Here is a 14,637-nt window from a genome sequence, read left to right as displayed (position 1 = left end):
GTTGTTCAAGAAAAAATTATTCTTAACGCTTGTTAACGATGGTAAGCAGATAATTCAAAAGGGAATATTACAATGGAGTTTTGAAATAGGGAAGAGAGATTAGGCTCAACTTTGAATGCAGTAAGGAAAAGGGGGAAAATATAATCAAGGAACAGTGTAGGAGGGGGTCAATGAATGGAAAATTACAAAGAGAAAACATCTGGGGTATGGGGGAATCCTGGTTAAACCAGTCTAATAGGCCAGAGTGATTAGTCAACTAAGGGTGATCAGATGTCAAAGGTGGGATTTCTGGTTAAGCTGATTTAGTTGGTACCTGTGTGCATACTAAGTCGCTTCATTGTGTCTGACTCTTTTGAGACCCTGTGGACTGTAGCTTGCCAGGCTTCTCTGTCCTTGGGATTCTCTAGGCAAGAATCCTGGAGCGGGTTGATCCAGAATACTGGCTCCTCCTGTCTTCCCAACCCAGGGATTGAACTCACGACTCTTACAACCACCTGTGTTGGAGAGTTTTTCTTTTTTTCTTACCACTAGCACCACCTGGAAAGCCCAGTGTGAGTCAAGTTTTAATGCTACTAAAAAGCAGTCACTGTATCCAGTCACACCCCGGGATAAGGAACCAGAATCCTAAATGTTCCTAATCCTTCCCTTTCCTTTAATAAATCCCTTTCCTTTTTATTAGCTTTGTCCTCTCTATCCCTTGGCTTCAATCTTCTGTCCTTTGGCCTGAACCCTCTGACATTTGAATCACCTATATGGAACTTTATAAACTAATAGATCAATTGGATATTAAAATTATTTTATCTGATATTAAGAAAGTCACTCCATCACTTTTCTATTATTGTTTACATGATCTGTTTTTCTTTTTTTATCCTTTGCTTTCAATCTATTTGAGTCTTTGAATCTAGAGTATATTTCTTTTAGAGAGCATATAATTGGATCATGTCTCTATCCAATCTGATAATCTCTGCCTTTTGATTGGAATGTTTAATAAATTTATATTTATAATGTGACTATTGATAAGATGAATATATCAGCCATTTTGCTATTTGTTTTCTATATGCTGTGTGGCTCTCTGGTTCCCCTGTTCATTTAGTGCCTCCTTTTATGTTAAATAAGTGTTTTCTAGTACCATCTTAATTCTTTTTTTTTAATTAAAACTTTTATTTTCCATACAGTGTGTACTTTTTTTAAAAGTGTACAATTCAGTAATTAAAAAAATTTTTTTACTATGTAACTAGAGTTATGCAACCATTACCACATCAATTTTAGAATATTCTCATCATTCTAGAGAGCTTCCCTGGTGAGTCATTGGTAAAGAATCCACCTGCCAATGCAGGAGACGCGACTTTGATCCATGGGTTGGGAACATCCCCAGGAGAAGGAAATGGCAACCCACTCCAGTATTCTTGCCTGGAGAATCCCACGGACAGAGGAGACTGGCGGGCTATAGTCCATGGGATTGCAAAAGAGTCAGACACAACTTACTGACTAAACAACATCATCATCCCAGAAAGAAAGACCACATCTAACAGTAGCCAGACCCTGTTTCCCCAGTCCTTTCTGCTTTAGACAACCACTCATGTACTCTCTGCCTCTGTTGATTTGGCCATTCTGGATACTTCATATGCGTGTAATCATACAATGTATAGTCTCTGTATTGCAACATGAGGAGCTCAGATGGTAAAGAATCTGCCTGCAATACAGGAGACCCGGGTTTGATCCTGGGTCAGGAAGATCCCCTGGAGAAGGAAATGGCAGTCCACTCCCGTATTCTTGACATGGATAGAGGAGCCTTGTGAGCTACAGTCCATGGGGTCGCAAAGATTCAGACATGACTAGTGACTAACACACATACATTGTATATACCCAATTGTATATACCTACTGTAGGTAGGTCAATATATATACACCACATTTTGTTTATCCATTTTTCAGTTGATGGACATTTGATTTTTTTTCCCACCTGTTGGCTATTAGGAATAAAACTGCTATAATCATTCACATAAAAATTTTTATACAGGTATGTATTTTCATTTTCTTGAGTATATGCCTAGGAATGTATCTGCTAGATCAAATGGTAATTCCCTGTAACTTTTTGAGGAACTGCCAGGCTGTTTTCCAAGGCAGTTTTACCATATTTATATCACACCATCAGTGTGTAAGGATTCTAATTTCTCCATATCCTTATCAACACTTTTGGATTATTCCCATCCTAGTGAGTGTGAAGTGGTATCTCATTGTGGTTTTGATTTGCATACCCTGTGGCTGATGATACAGAATATTTTTCATGTATTTATAAACAACTTGCATATATACTTTTAGGAGAAATGTATATTCAGATACTTGGCCCAATTTTAATGAAGTTTTTTTAATTACTGCTTTATTGTTTAAGAATTTAAAAAAATTATTTGCTAAGCGGTTGCTCCAAGTATAATTTAGGCCTTTGAATATATATCTCATTTTATAGCAACATACATCATATTAATGCTAACTGAAATTCAATAAAAATTGAAACTGCTTCAATAGAACTCTGTTTATCCCTTCTTTGTGCTAGCTGTGCTATCATCATACGAACATGTATATTCTTTGTATGTTCTAAGTCTTATAATTCCTTTTATAATTATTGTTTCTATGCAGTTGACTTCTATTTTTTAAGTTTAAATGTATATATTTGTTTAAACATGCTTATTAAAAATAAGAAAAGCAAATAGCAATCACCTACATCTCACTTAAGTTAAAATTAACATTTCATATCATTTTCTTTCAGTTTGAAGACTTTTCTGTATATTTAAGTACACTGGTTTAGTTGATGGTATCCTAAAGGTCTCGGAGTCTCTTTTACTTTATCTTTTTCTCCTTTTCCTCAGAGTGGATAGTTTCTAATGATTTATCTTCAAGTTCATTCTTTTGCCAGTTAAAATCTGCTGTTGAGCCTGTTTTTTTGTATTTTCATTTCAGTTTTTTACTGTCAAACCCCCAAATTTCTACTTGTTTTTTTTTTAATTTCTGTGTCTTTATTGATATTCCCTGACAATATATTTTAAACAAAAATTTATTTAATTTTTGTTTAACTCTAACTCTAACCCTGAACATAGTCAGTATGGTGTTTCCCTTCTGTTTTTCCAAATAGCATTGCATTTGGAATGCTAAGTTGTGTCCGACTCTTTGCAGCCCTATGAACTGTAGCCTGCCAGGCTCCTTTATCCATGGGATTCTCCAGGCAAGAATATTCCTGACCCAGGGGTCAAACCTGCATCTCATGTCTCCTGCAATGGCAGGTGGGTTCTTTACCACTTGCGCCACCTGGGAAGCCCTGCAAATGACATTAAAAAAAAAAAAAAGTAGAAAATTTCTCACTCAGATTTTTCTTTTTCTTACTTTCCATTGGGAGATAATTATGCATGGAATTTTATACAAGTTTCTTGTACACATAGCATTATATCATAAACATTTCGCTACCTTTTGTTATAAATGATTTAATGGCATTATATTATGCCACAATATAAACAGTGTAATTTAATTACTTTTGTAGGACATGTAGACATGTTTTAATGCTCTATAAATTGTAGTGTGCATTTAAAAAATACTTAGAGATGTTAGAAGTTGAATTACTAGGAGAAAAATGACTTTTTTTAAAGTCTTAAGATATTTCCAGTGTTTTTCAAAAATATTGTACCAAATTATATGCCCAGAAACCATTTATAAGAGCCCATTCCATGCTGACTTCATAGTGAAGTGAAGTGAAATTGCTTAGTTGTGTCTGACTCTTTGCGACCCCATGGACTGTAGTCTGCCACACTCCTCCGTCCCTGGGATTTTCCAGGCAAGGGTACTGGAGTACCCTTCATAGTAGCACATAACATTTAAAATTTTTTGTCTCCTTATAGATATTACATATATTTTTATGTTTTCTCTCAACCTATCAATCATACTTACTTTATGATGTCTTTATTGTAAAATTTATTATTAATAATATTCCCTTTTATGGTTTTTGCATTTTATATATTGTTATAGAAGGCTGTGTCACCCAATAGTCATAAATATAACTTTGTTTTAAAGTTTGTGTGTATTTGTATACACACAAATTTGTGTATCTGTATTTTTAAAAATTGACATCTTTACCCTATTAAACATTTGGAATTTCAGTTAAACATGACATATGAAGCAGATACATTTATCTGTGTTACCTCCTAGCATCATTTTGCTTCAGTAAAAAGAACTGAAAGCAGTGATTTTGTTTTTTATGTGACAAGAAACCTGGATCTAAACTGCTGTTCTAGCCCAATTAGCCCATGACCTTGAGAGATGAGCCTTTACTGTGTCTGTTGACTCATGGTACTGAGGGAGACTGCTCTCCAGGGGGACCACAGGACTAACGTTATAGCTGACTTTATCAACGCCTGAAGTTATTTCAACCTAAATAATTTTTATTTTTTCAGTCAAAACTAATTTTCACAAAAGGAGAAGATGGAGCTATTACAGAGTTTTGGGGAGGAGTGACATTTTGGTGAAATTTAAGTGATACAGTATTTTGATATACTGTTTTGGTATAAAACAGGTTGTGTGTAGATGGATCAGCGTCAGGTCTGGTCTGAGACATGGACCAGAGTCCTGTTCCTTTCATAACAAAGTTAGGAGGGAGATATGGAATGTCGTTTCTTCTCTGAAGTTCAGCACGTTGGTTGTGAATCAAGGCTGCTTCTCTCTGTCAAAATAATGTAGATCCTCCAGGCAAGAGTGGGATGTTTCATCCTTAGTGATCTAATTTCAGACAGCAAAGTTTGTGATAGATTATGATTTTAGGAAACAAAGTTTCTCAGAGTAAGAAAATCATGACTCAAAGAAGGGGTTTGTTATGACATTTTATAGCTGCAGAGTGTCCTTGGGAGAAATATTATTTCCTATTAACTTTGTAGCTGAGTTTATTCATGCCTGGTATTTGAGCTCGATAGATTCTTATTTTCTCAGTCCAAACTAATTATTAATTTTTGTGGCTGGTGGCTCTGTGATGTCATTAGGAACCTGAACTCTTATTACCTTCCAATCCATTAATCTTATTATTGCTTCCCAGGCAGCACAGTGGTAAAAAATCTGCCTGCCAGTGTAGGAGATGCAAGAGACATGGGTTTGATCCCTGGGTTGGGAAGGTCCTCTGGAGTAGGAAATGGCAACCCGTTGAAGTATTCTTGCCTGGAGGATTCCATGGACAGAGGAGCTTGGTGGCCCCAGTCCATGGGGTCACAGAGTCAGACACAATGGAATGCATGCGCACGTGCGCACACGCACGCGCGCACACACACACACACACACCCACACCCACCCCTTATTATCGTGAGCTTGGTACTATTGTGATGATAAAATGGTTTATCAACCTTCAGCATAATGTCTGCATCTGCAAGAAGAAGGAAAAAGTCATGGAGCATGTCTCATGGAGGCCATTCAGCAATTTCCCCTGAAAGCCAGTGATTCAGGTTACAGCTCATTGGCCTGAACTGGGTCATGTGATTGTCCATGTTGGGAGTATGTGATAATTACATTTTTAAAGATTTATGTTGTTGCTCCTGAGTAAGATTGAAGTTTATATGGAAATAGGAGAGAAAAGCTGTTAGGTTTTCTCTACAGGTTTTCACTACAACACTTTTCAGACTCCAATAAAGTGATATTAAAGGAATAAGAAAATTATAAACATACAGAAACAAAGAATATATGATAAGAGAGAACAGTAAATGTCAGTCGATTTTTTAAAGTTCTATAAAGCAGATGGAGAAGTGTTAACTTGACTTACTTGAGCAGAGAAAGTGAAGATCTAAATGCCTGCCAAGGGGGATGGCATCAAAAACCAAATTAGTTTGCCCCATAGAATCTTGAAAGTGAATTGGAGGTTCTGTGGAAGACAGAAGTGAAATGTGAGCTGTAGACAGAGGGATTGGTTAAAATAAGGAGTAAATTTCCATTTAATAAATTCTTCTATCTTGATTGATTCCTTTCTATATTTTGTTATGTTTATTTTATTCTTGAACTTCTAATACTAAGCTCAATGCTTAGTATTTAGTTTAAATCTTTCTTGTTGTGAATAAGATTATAGTGTGTTTGACTACTGATATTTTTCTAGTCATTCTTTCCATTCATATCATTTTGCTTTTTATTTATTTATTCTTGTTTGTTTAGTACCTTTTTTGATTTGACTTAGTGACTTAGTTTACTTTTTTGATTTGACTAAACTTTTCATTTTTTTGTTCTTTCATAGTTTAGAAGTAGGTACTTTGTTTCTATTTTTTAGTGGCTACTCAGAAAGTTTTTTAATGCACCTAAAATTTTTGTGAAAAGTGAAAGTGTCAGTTGATCAGTCATGTCCAACTCTTTGCGACCCCATGGACCATAGCCTGCCTGGGTCCTCCGTCCATGAAATTCTCCAGGCAAGAATACTGGAGTGGGTAGCCATTCCCTTCTCCAGGGCATCTTCCCAACACAGGATCAAACCCAGGTCTCCTGTATTACAGGCAGATTCTTTACCATCTGAGCCACCAGGGAAGCCCCAATTTTTTATACCAGATGCATATTTAATCAGGCTGTATATTTTTTTCCATGAATAAGTCAAGGACCCTAGCTGGCTTTTTTTCATTTCTTTATCCTTCTCCTTCACTCTTCCATTCAGTGAGGATTTGATATTGGAATTACAATTGTATATATATCATTATAATTTACAATATAATTATGACTTCAGATTATTCTTATATATTTACATTGATATTATATATGATTTTTTCAAGTAATAAAGGTTATAGCCTAAAACCTTTTTTGAAAGTTTTTGTTCACTTCTTTAAATTTTCATCTTCAATTTATTGTTCTTCTTAGTGCATATTTTCTAGTAATTGTTTCAGAGATTATTATGCATTTGAGGTGAACCATGTAAGTCCTATTGAATTAACCTCATTTTGGGTTTTAGTTTGAGTGGGTATAGTAGGTTAGATTCAAACTTATTTTCAGAATTATTTTCTTTTATACCTTTGTAGCAGTTTTCCTTTAAAACAGGTACAAAGATAGTGTATCTGATGTAAATGGGATTCTCAGTTCTTTGTTTCCTCTTTGTGGAAGCTTTTAGGATTTTAATCTGTAGGCCTCCCCAATGGCTCAGTGGGTAAAGTATTCGCCTATGATGCAGGAGACACAGGTTTGATTCCTGGGTTAGGAAGAACCCCCGGAAAAGGAAATGGCAACCCATTCAAGTATTCTTGCCTGAAGAATCCCACGGACAGAGGAGCTTGGCGGGCTACAGTCCATGGGGTTGCAAAGAGTTGGATAGATATGACTGAATGAGCACGAACTAATCTTATTGTGATGTGCTTTAGATGTGGTGATGGTTCCTTTCTTTCTGAGTCTCTCTTTAGTTTGGTGAAATGTTCTTCCATTATATTTTGAACTATTTCTCTAATCTAACTTTCCTCGTTCTGTCTGAAACCTGTATCAGACGTATTTTGGTGTGTCTGCATTTATCTTCCATGTTTCTCGATTTTCCTCCATTCTTTCTAATTTTTACAACCTTTCACCCTGTGTTCTAAAAGATTTTCTTGCCTGAGTTTCTTGCTTACTGATTCCCTCTTTAGTTTAGTTCAGTTCAGTCGCTCAGTTGTGTCCGACTCTTTGAGACCCCATGAATTGCAGCACACCAGGCCTCCCTGTCCATCACCAACTCCTGGAGTTTATTCAAACTCACATCCATTGAGCCAATGATGCCATCCAGTCATCTCATCCTCTGTCGTCCCCTTTTCCTCCTGCCCACAATCCCTCCCAGCATCAGGGTCTTTTCCAATGAGTCAGCTCTTCTCATGAGGTGGCCACAGTACTGGAGTTTCAGCTTTAGCATCATTTCTTCCAAAGAACACCCAGGGCTGATCTCCTTTAGGATGGACTGGTTGGACCTCCTTGCAGTCCAAGGGACTCTGAAGAGTCTTCTCCAATACCACAGTTCAAAAGCATCAATTCTTCGGTGCTTAGCTTTCTTCACAGTCCAACTCTCACATCCATACATGACCACTGGAAAAACCATAGCCTTGACTAGACAGACCTTTGTTGGCAAAGTAATGTCTCTGCTTTTCAATATGCTATCTAGGTTGGTCATAACTTTCCTTCCAAGGAATAAGTGTCTTTTAATTTCATGGCTGCAATCACCATCTGCAGTGATTTTGGAGCCCCCAAAATAAAGTCTGACACTGTTTCCACCGTTTCCCCATCTATTTCCTATCAAGTGATGGACCAGATGCCATGATCTTTGTTTTCTGAATGTTGAGCTTTAGGCCAACTTTTTCACTCTCCTCTTTCACTTTCATCAAAAGGCTTCCCTCTTAGACTCCACATATTCTGCAGATTAGCAGAATAAACTTCTATTAATAATTATTGGCTGATACATACTCTTCTCATTGTAGTAAATCTTTAGCTGGGCATGAAACTAGAACAGGCTTCCCATGTGACGCTAGTGATAAAGAATCCACCTGCCAGTGTCGGAGACACAAGATACACGGATTCAGTTGCTGGGTTGGGAAGATCCTCTGGAGGAGGAAATGGCAACCTACTCCAGTATTCTTTCCTGGAGACTGCCATGGACAGAGGAGCCTGGCAGGCTGTAGTCCATGGGGTCACAAAGAATTGAATGCGACTGAGCACAGCACAGCACAGAAGAGGCTATAACGTTGAAAACTACATTTTATAACCTCTTTTCTATGTTGGTGAAGCCTGGGGAAAGAAATGGGAGTAGAAATGATGTGTGCCCACTCTGGATACTGCTCTTGAAGTGATTGGGTTGCAGTTCTTTTGTCTTTTTTTCCCTTTCGACAGGCTAGAAGATGGTGATAAATTGACCAACCCCTAAGATATGCAAGGAGGAAGCCACCTGTAATATTAACACAGAGCTTCCTACTACTGATTGCCAATCCAGGCTCAATCCCTAGATTATCACATGAGAAGGGAAAAACTGTTGTTTAAACAACTGGGTCTTAGTATTTATAATGAGTTCAATAAGTTTAATAGCCCCCAAGCTAAACCCACTATACTGATTTTTTTTTTTTTAATTTCAAAAAGTAAACTTTGGTCACAGTCTTTTGTTGCTTCCTTTGTGTTGATTCAGTGGCCTTTTCTTTCCCTCTGAAAATGTTAACTCTGTCTAGTTTGGTCTTGTTTTTTGTTTCATTTTTCTCTTTAAGAATGGTTGTAAGCCTTTGGCAGGCATCAGAATATCTGGAAAATGTGTGAATATACAGAATCCATGCCTACCCAATTAAGTATCTCTGGAGTAAGGCCTGAGAATGTTCATTTCTAACAATTTTCCAGTTGCTGCTGCTGCTGGTACTCTGATCACCATACTTTGAGAATCTTCGTTTTAGTGATTCCCTTCCACACAAATGTAATTTCTTCTACATTAAATAAAGAACCTTTTATATTGTTTCCTCTCAAATCTTTGTCTGTTCTTGGAGGTGTACTCCAGAGTATTTGAAATTCCTGATGTCCAGTGTGTTATAACATATTTCTTTACTGTAGCCTGACTAACCCCAGTGGCTTTAGGGGATGGGCAAGGCTTAATTCTGGATGGCATCTAGTTTTCTGGAGAGGAGGCTTGTATTCATCCTGGCTGTCCCAGGCCTTCTGGGACCCTAACCACTCTTGTGTGTGCTAGTCACTTGGTCGAGTTCAACTCTTGCAACCCCAGGGACTGTAGCCCACCAGGCTCCTCTGTCCATGGGATTCTCAAGAATCCTGGAGTGGGTAGCCATTCCCTTCACCAGGCGATCTTGCAGATTCAGGGACAGAACTCACGTCTCCTTCATTGCAGGTAGAGTCTTTACCATCCGAAGCACCAGGAAAGCCCACTCTTACTAACTTAGAGGCAAATACCTCTGGTGATCTCTGTCTGAGTTGCTTTAGAGGAGCCTGTCTCTTTTGCATTTATCAAGCAGTCATCTTTTTAGTTACCCTAAGGCCCCTTCTCCTCACAGGATCCACCAATTCTGGGACTGAAACATCTTAGAGACACGTTTGTGTTTTCTAGCTAGCCTCTCCGGTATATAATTAGGCTGTAGATTCCTTCAGTGTTTTCTCTCCATGGTGGATTTTCCAGTACAGATTGGAAATCCTGCTAGAAAAATTCTAAAAGAGCCATAATGCTAATTCCTTCTTCAATTTATTCCACTTGTCTCCTTTCTTAAAGGGATTTTTTTCACAGTTTCTGTTCTGTTGGAGGACTCCTTCAGTATGATGCAGTGTCTTTACTTATTTCTGCTCCTGTAATTTTTATGTAATTATTAGGGATTAGGATGAGGGGAAAGGATGTGTCAGCCTATTCTCTACCCTCAATCTTGATCTAGCCTCTCTATATTTTACCTTTTTTAAATGAGTTTCAGTTCAGTTCAGTCACTGTCTGACTCTTTGCAACCCCATGAATCGCAGCACGCCAGGCCTCCCTGTCCATCACCAACTCCTGGAGTTCACTCAGACTCATGTCCATCAAGTCCGTGATGCCATCCAGCCATCTCATCCTCTGTCGTCCCCTTCTCCTCCTGCCCCTAGTCCCTCCCAGCATCAGAGTCTTTTCCAATGAGTCAACTCTTCATATGAAGTGGCCAAAGTACTGGAGTTTCAGCTTTAGCATCATTCCTTCCAAAGAAATCCCAGGGCTGATTTCCTTCAGAATGGACTGGTTGGATCTCCTTGCAGTCCAAGGGACTTTCAAGAGTCTTTTCCAACACCACAGTTTAAAAGCATCAATTCTTCGGTGCTCAGCCTTCTTCACAGTCCAACTCTCACATCCATACATGACCACTGGAAAAACCATAGCCTTGACTAGATGGCCATTAGTTGGCAAACTTAGTAAGTAAAAAACAAAAACTCTCTCACTTATGTCACAAGCTTTTTTAGACTCTAGTACTATACTGTATCTCCAGACATATATATTTTTCTCACAGTTTAATAAATACATGTTTGCTGTGGTGGTTTCCACCAAAGTGTAACTTCTGTGCTGTGTGGCTGCGTGCTAAGTCATTTCGGTAGTGTCTGACTCTTTGCAACCGCATGAACTGTAGCTCGCCAGGCTCCTCTGTCCTTGGGATTCTGCAGGCAAGAATACTGGAGTGGGTTGTCCTGCCCTCCCCAGGGGATCTTCCTGACCCAGGGATTGAACGCATGTCTCCCATGTCTCCTGTACTGACAGGTGGTTTCTTTACCACTAGCGCCACCTAGGAAGCCCTGCTATGTGCTTGCTGTTCAGTTGCTCGGTCCTGTCTGACTGTGACCCCGTGGACTGTGGCACACCAGGTCTTCCTGTCCTTCACCATCTTCCAGAGCTTGCTCAAACTCATGTCCATTGAGTTGGTGATGCCATCCAATATCTTGTCCTCTGTCATCCCCTTCTCCTCCTGCCTTCAATCTTTCCCAGCATCAGGGTCTTTTCCAATGAGTCAGTTCTTTGCATCAGGTGGCCAAAGTATTGGAGTGTCAGCTTCAGCATCAGTCCTTCCGGTGAAGATTCATAATTGATTTCCTTTAGGACTGCACTGCCGGGGTCCAGCCCCGGTGGATCCAGGGTGATTCGAAGGTGGGGACGGAGTCGGTGTCTTTGGAAAAATACATATTTAATCACAGATATAGAGAAATTAGAAATGGATAGTGTAGTAGGAAGATTAGTGGAGAAAAAGAGGCTGAATAACTTGGATTATGTGGAATAGCATCCATGCTCCAGATGGGAATTCAGCCAGAAAAACGGGAGCAAGAAAGAAGCGACATGGGGGAATCCGTCTGTCCAGAAACTGATCCATTTTCTTTATTTTAAGGTTTGCTTATATACCTTTTGTTACACATAGGGATGAATACAGAGTCACGGGGGGGTCAGCAGTCCTGACCTTTATCAAAATCAGGTGCTTCACTTAAAAAGTTCTTAGGGATTTTATGATCCTTTCTTTCTGATAACCAAAAACTTATTTTTTCCAAGGGTGTTTTTTCTTAAACCAGGCACCACCCTCCAAGTAAAGTTACATTCCTATAGGGTGAGGGTGTAGTGAGTTACAGTCAAGAAAGGAATTTATTTAACCCAAGGTTAACATGATTAGTCTTAAAGGTTAATACTTATTTCTTCCTATATGCTAGTTATATTCATTATAAGGGCAGGGAACATGGAGATTTAGCAGCAAACATCAGCCCAACAAGTGAAAATCCTTTCACCAATGCTCCCCTTAAGATCTGTTTAGTCTTAAGATAGTGATAAAGTTACATTTTTACATAACAAGGACACAGTGATTTATAACAAAGCACAGTAGTCTATTATAAAAGAGAAAATCCATTAACTCAAAAAGTCTAGTATTGCTAACATCAAAAACTACTGTATTTCCTTTTCTATATTCCAAATACATTAATATATTCCCAGGTGCCTAAGGATACGGAGGCCTGGTGGCAATCATTGACTCAACAAGAAGAAAAAGCCCTATGCTAATTAAGACTCTCAAAATACTCCAAAACTCTCTGTGCTGTTTATGGTTGAGGGGTAGTAAACGATCATGTGGTAGTGGCAGCAGTATGGATAATCCTGTCACACAAGCTAGTCTGTCAGCAGAGAGGTTTGACCTGAGACATCCTTGTCCCACCCAGAGCAGGGAATTAGCAGCAATTATTGACACAACAAATGAAAAACCCTTCACCAATATAATTCCTAACCAACCCACTATACTAATAATTTCTAACTCCCCAAAAGAATTTGCCTTTAGTAAGTCTAAAACATCTCGTGCCTCTCAGATTTGGAGGCTGTAAACAATCACATGTGGCCGGACGAACCTATACAGGTGGGCTAGATAACCTTCAGAGGAGTCCGTAAGCTGAAACACTCTTGTCACGCCCAAGAATTTTTATTGCCCTGGAGCTGCACGTTTACTCCTTCTCCGAGAGAAACGGTTATGGGGGAGAGCCCCCTGTAAATTCAGAGGTGTAGGTGAGAGCATAAAACAGACTCTGGTTTGGGGGTTAGATGCTCGGGAACAGGGGGTTTCCTGAGGCTTGATCACGCCTTTGCGTATGCCAAGCCTCGTTCCTCATGACCTTTGCCATGGGCGGAGTTCCTCACGCTGGCTCCCGGCACTGCACCATTTTTAAAAGATATGAGCCTAAGCTAATGACAAGAAAAACTAGAGATAAATTAATATTCATAACAAGAGTAGTATTTATTGAGGACCAGTGGTGTACCAGGCGTGAGCTAAGCACTTATGTGCACAATAGTGTTATTATCACTCTTTTGCAGATGAGGGTACTAAATCTGAGATGGCAGGTAACTTACCAAAAATTAACTAACTAGTGAGTAGTAGGAAGAGGGAAGATTTAAAATAATTTTTATTCCGGAGTCTGTGCTCTTAACATCATACTAACTGTCTCCTATGAAGGTATATAAACTGGAAAATTCTGAAAGAGATGGGAATACCAGACCACCTAACCTGCCTCTTGAGAAATCTGTATGCAGGTCAGGAAGCAACAGTTAGAACTGGACATGGAACAACAGACTGGTTCCAAATAGGAAAAGGAGTACGTCAAGGCTGTATATTGTCACCCTGCTTATTTAACTTATATGCAGAGTACATCATGAGAAACGCTGGACTGGAAGAAACACGAGCTAGAATCAAGATTGCCGGGAGAAATATCAATAACCTCAGATATGCAGATGACACCACCCTTATGGCAGAAAGTGAAGAGGAGCTAAAAAGCCTCCTGATGAAAGTGAAAGAGGAGAGTGAAAAAGTTGGCTTGAAGCTCAACATTCAGAAAGTGAAGATCATGGCATCCGGTCCCATCACTTCATGGGAAATAGATGGGGAAATAGTGGAAACAGTGTCAGACTTTATTTTTTTGGGCTCCAAAATCACTGCAGATGGTGACTGCAGCCACGATATTAAAAAACGCTTACTCCTTGGAAGAAAAGTTATGACCAACCTAGATAGTATATTCAAAAGCAGAGACATTACTTTGCCGACTAAGGTCCATCTAGTCAAGGCTATGGTTTTTCCTGTGGTCATGTATGGATGTGAGAGTTGGACTGTGAAGAAGGCTGAGAGCCAAAGAATTGATGCTTTTGAACTGTGGTGTTGGAGAAGACTCTTGAGAGTCCCTTGGACTGCAAGGAGATCCAACCAGTCCATTCTGAGGGAGATCAACCCTGGGATTTCTTTGGAAGGAATGATGCTAAAGCTGAAGCTCCAGTACTTTGGGCACCTCATGCGAAGAGTTGACTCACTGGAAAAGACTCTTGATGCTGGGAGGGACTGGGGGCAGGAGAAGGGGACGACTGAGGATGAGATGGCTGGATGGCATCAAGGACTCGATGGACGTGAGTCTGAGTGAACTCCGGGAGATGGTGATGGACAGGGAGGCCTGGCATGCTGCTGTTCATGGGGTCGCAAAGAGTCGGACATGACTGAGCAACTGAACTGAACTGATGAAGGTATACCTGCTACTAGATTTCAAAGTCAGATAGCTGTTGTATTTCTGTTAGAATGTATGTGAGAATTTATGGCATAGAGCTAAAGCTGGACACTCAGTATTTTTTAGTACTTGTTGAATTGCAATAGAAATAATCATTATTTCTTTTCCTTGTCTAATTAGGTTGACCATATTTTAT

The 14,637-nt window shown here is 39.3% G+C and overlaps 1 protein-coding gene and 1 non-coding gene across 2 annotated transcripts in view; one reads left to right on the top strand and one right to left on the bottom strand.

The window, feature by feature from the left end:
- IQUB (IQ motif and ubiquitin domain containing) overlaps window positions 1-14,637 on the top strand; it is a 73,949-nt gene that overhangs the window by 7,996 nt on the left and 51,316 nt on the right. The gene's annotated exons all lie outside the window — the stretch shown is intronic.
- On the bottom strand, window positions 10,094-10,156 carry LOC128047134 (U7 small nuclear RNA). The gene has a single exon (XR_008199320.1). It is a non-coding gene; the product is annotated as a U7 small nuclear RNA (small nuclear RNA).

The sequence above is a fragment of the Budorcas taxicolor genome, chromosome 4, assembly GCF_023091745.1.
Source record: "Budorcas taxicolor isolate Tak-1 chromosome 4, Takin1.1, whole genome shotgun sequence".
Taxonomy (NCBI): domain Eukaryota; kingdom Metazoa; phylum Chordata; class Mammalia; order Artiodactyla; family Bovidae; genus Budorcas; species Budorcas taxicolor.
Note: the sequence above shows the minus strand (reverse complement) of the source record. Positions and strands in the feature narration are given on the sequence as shown.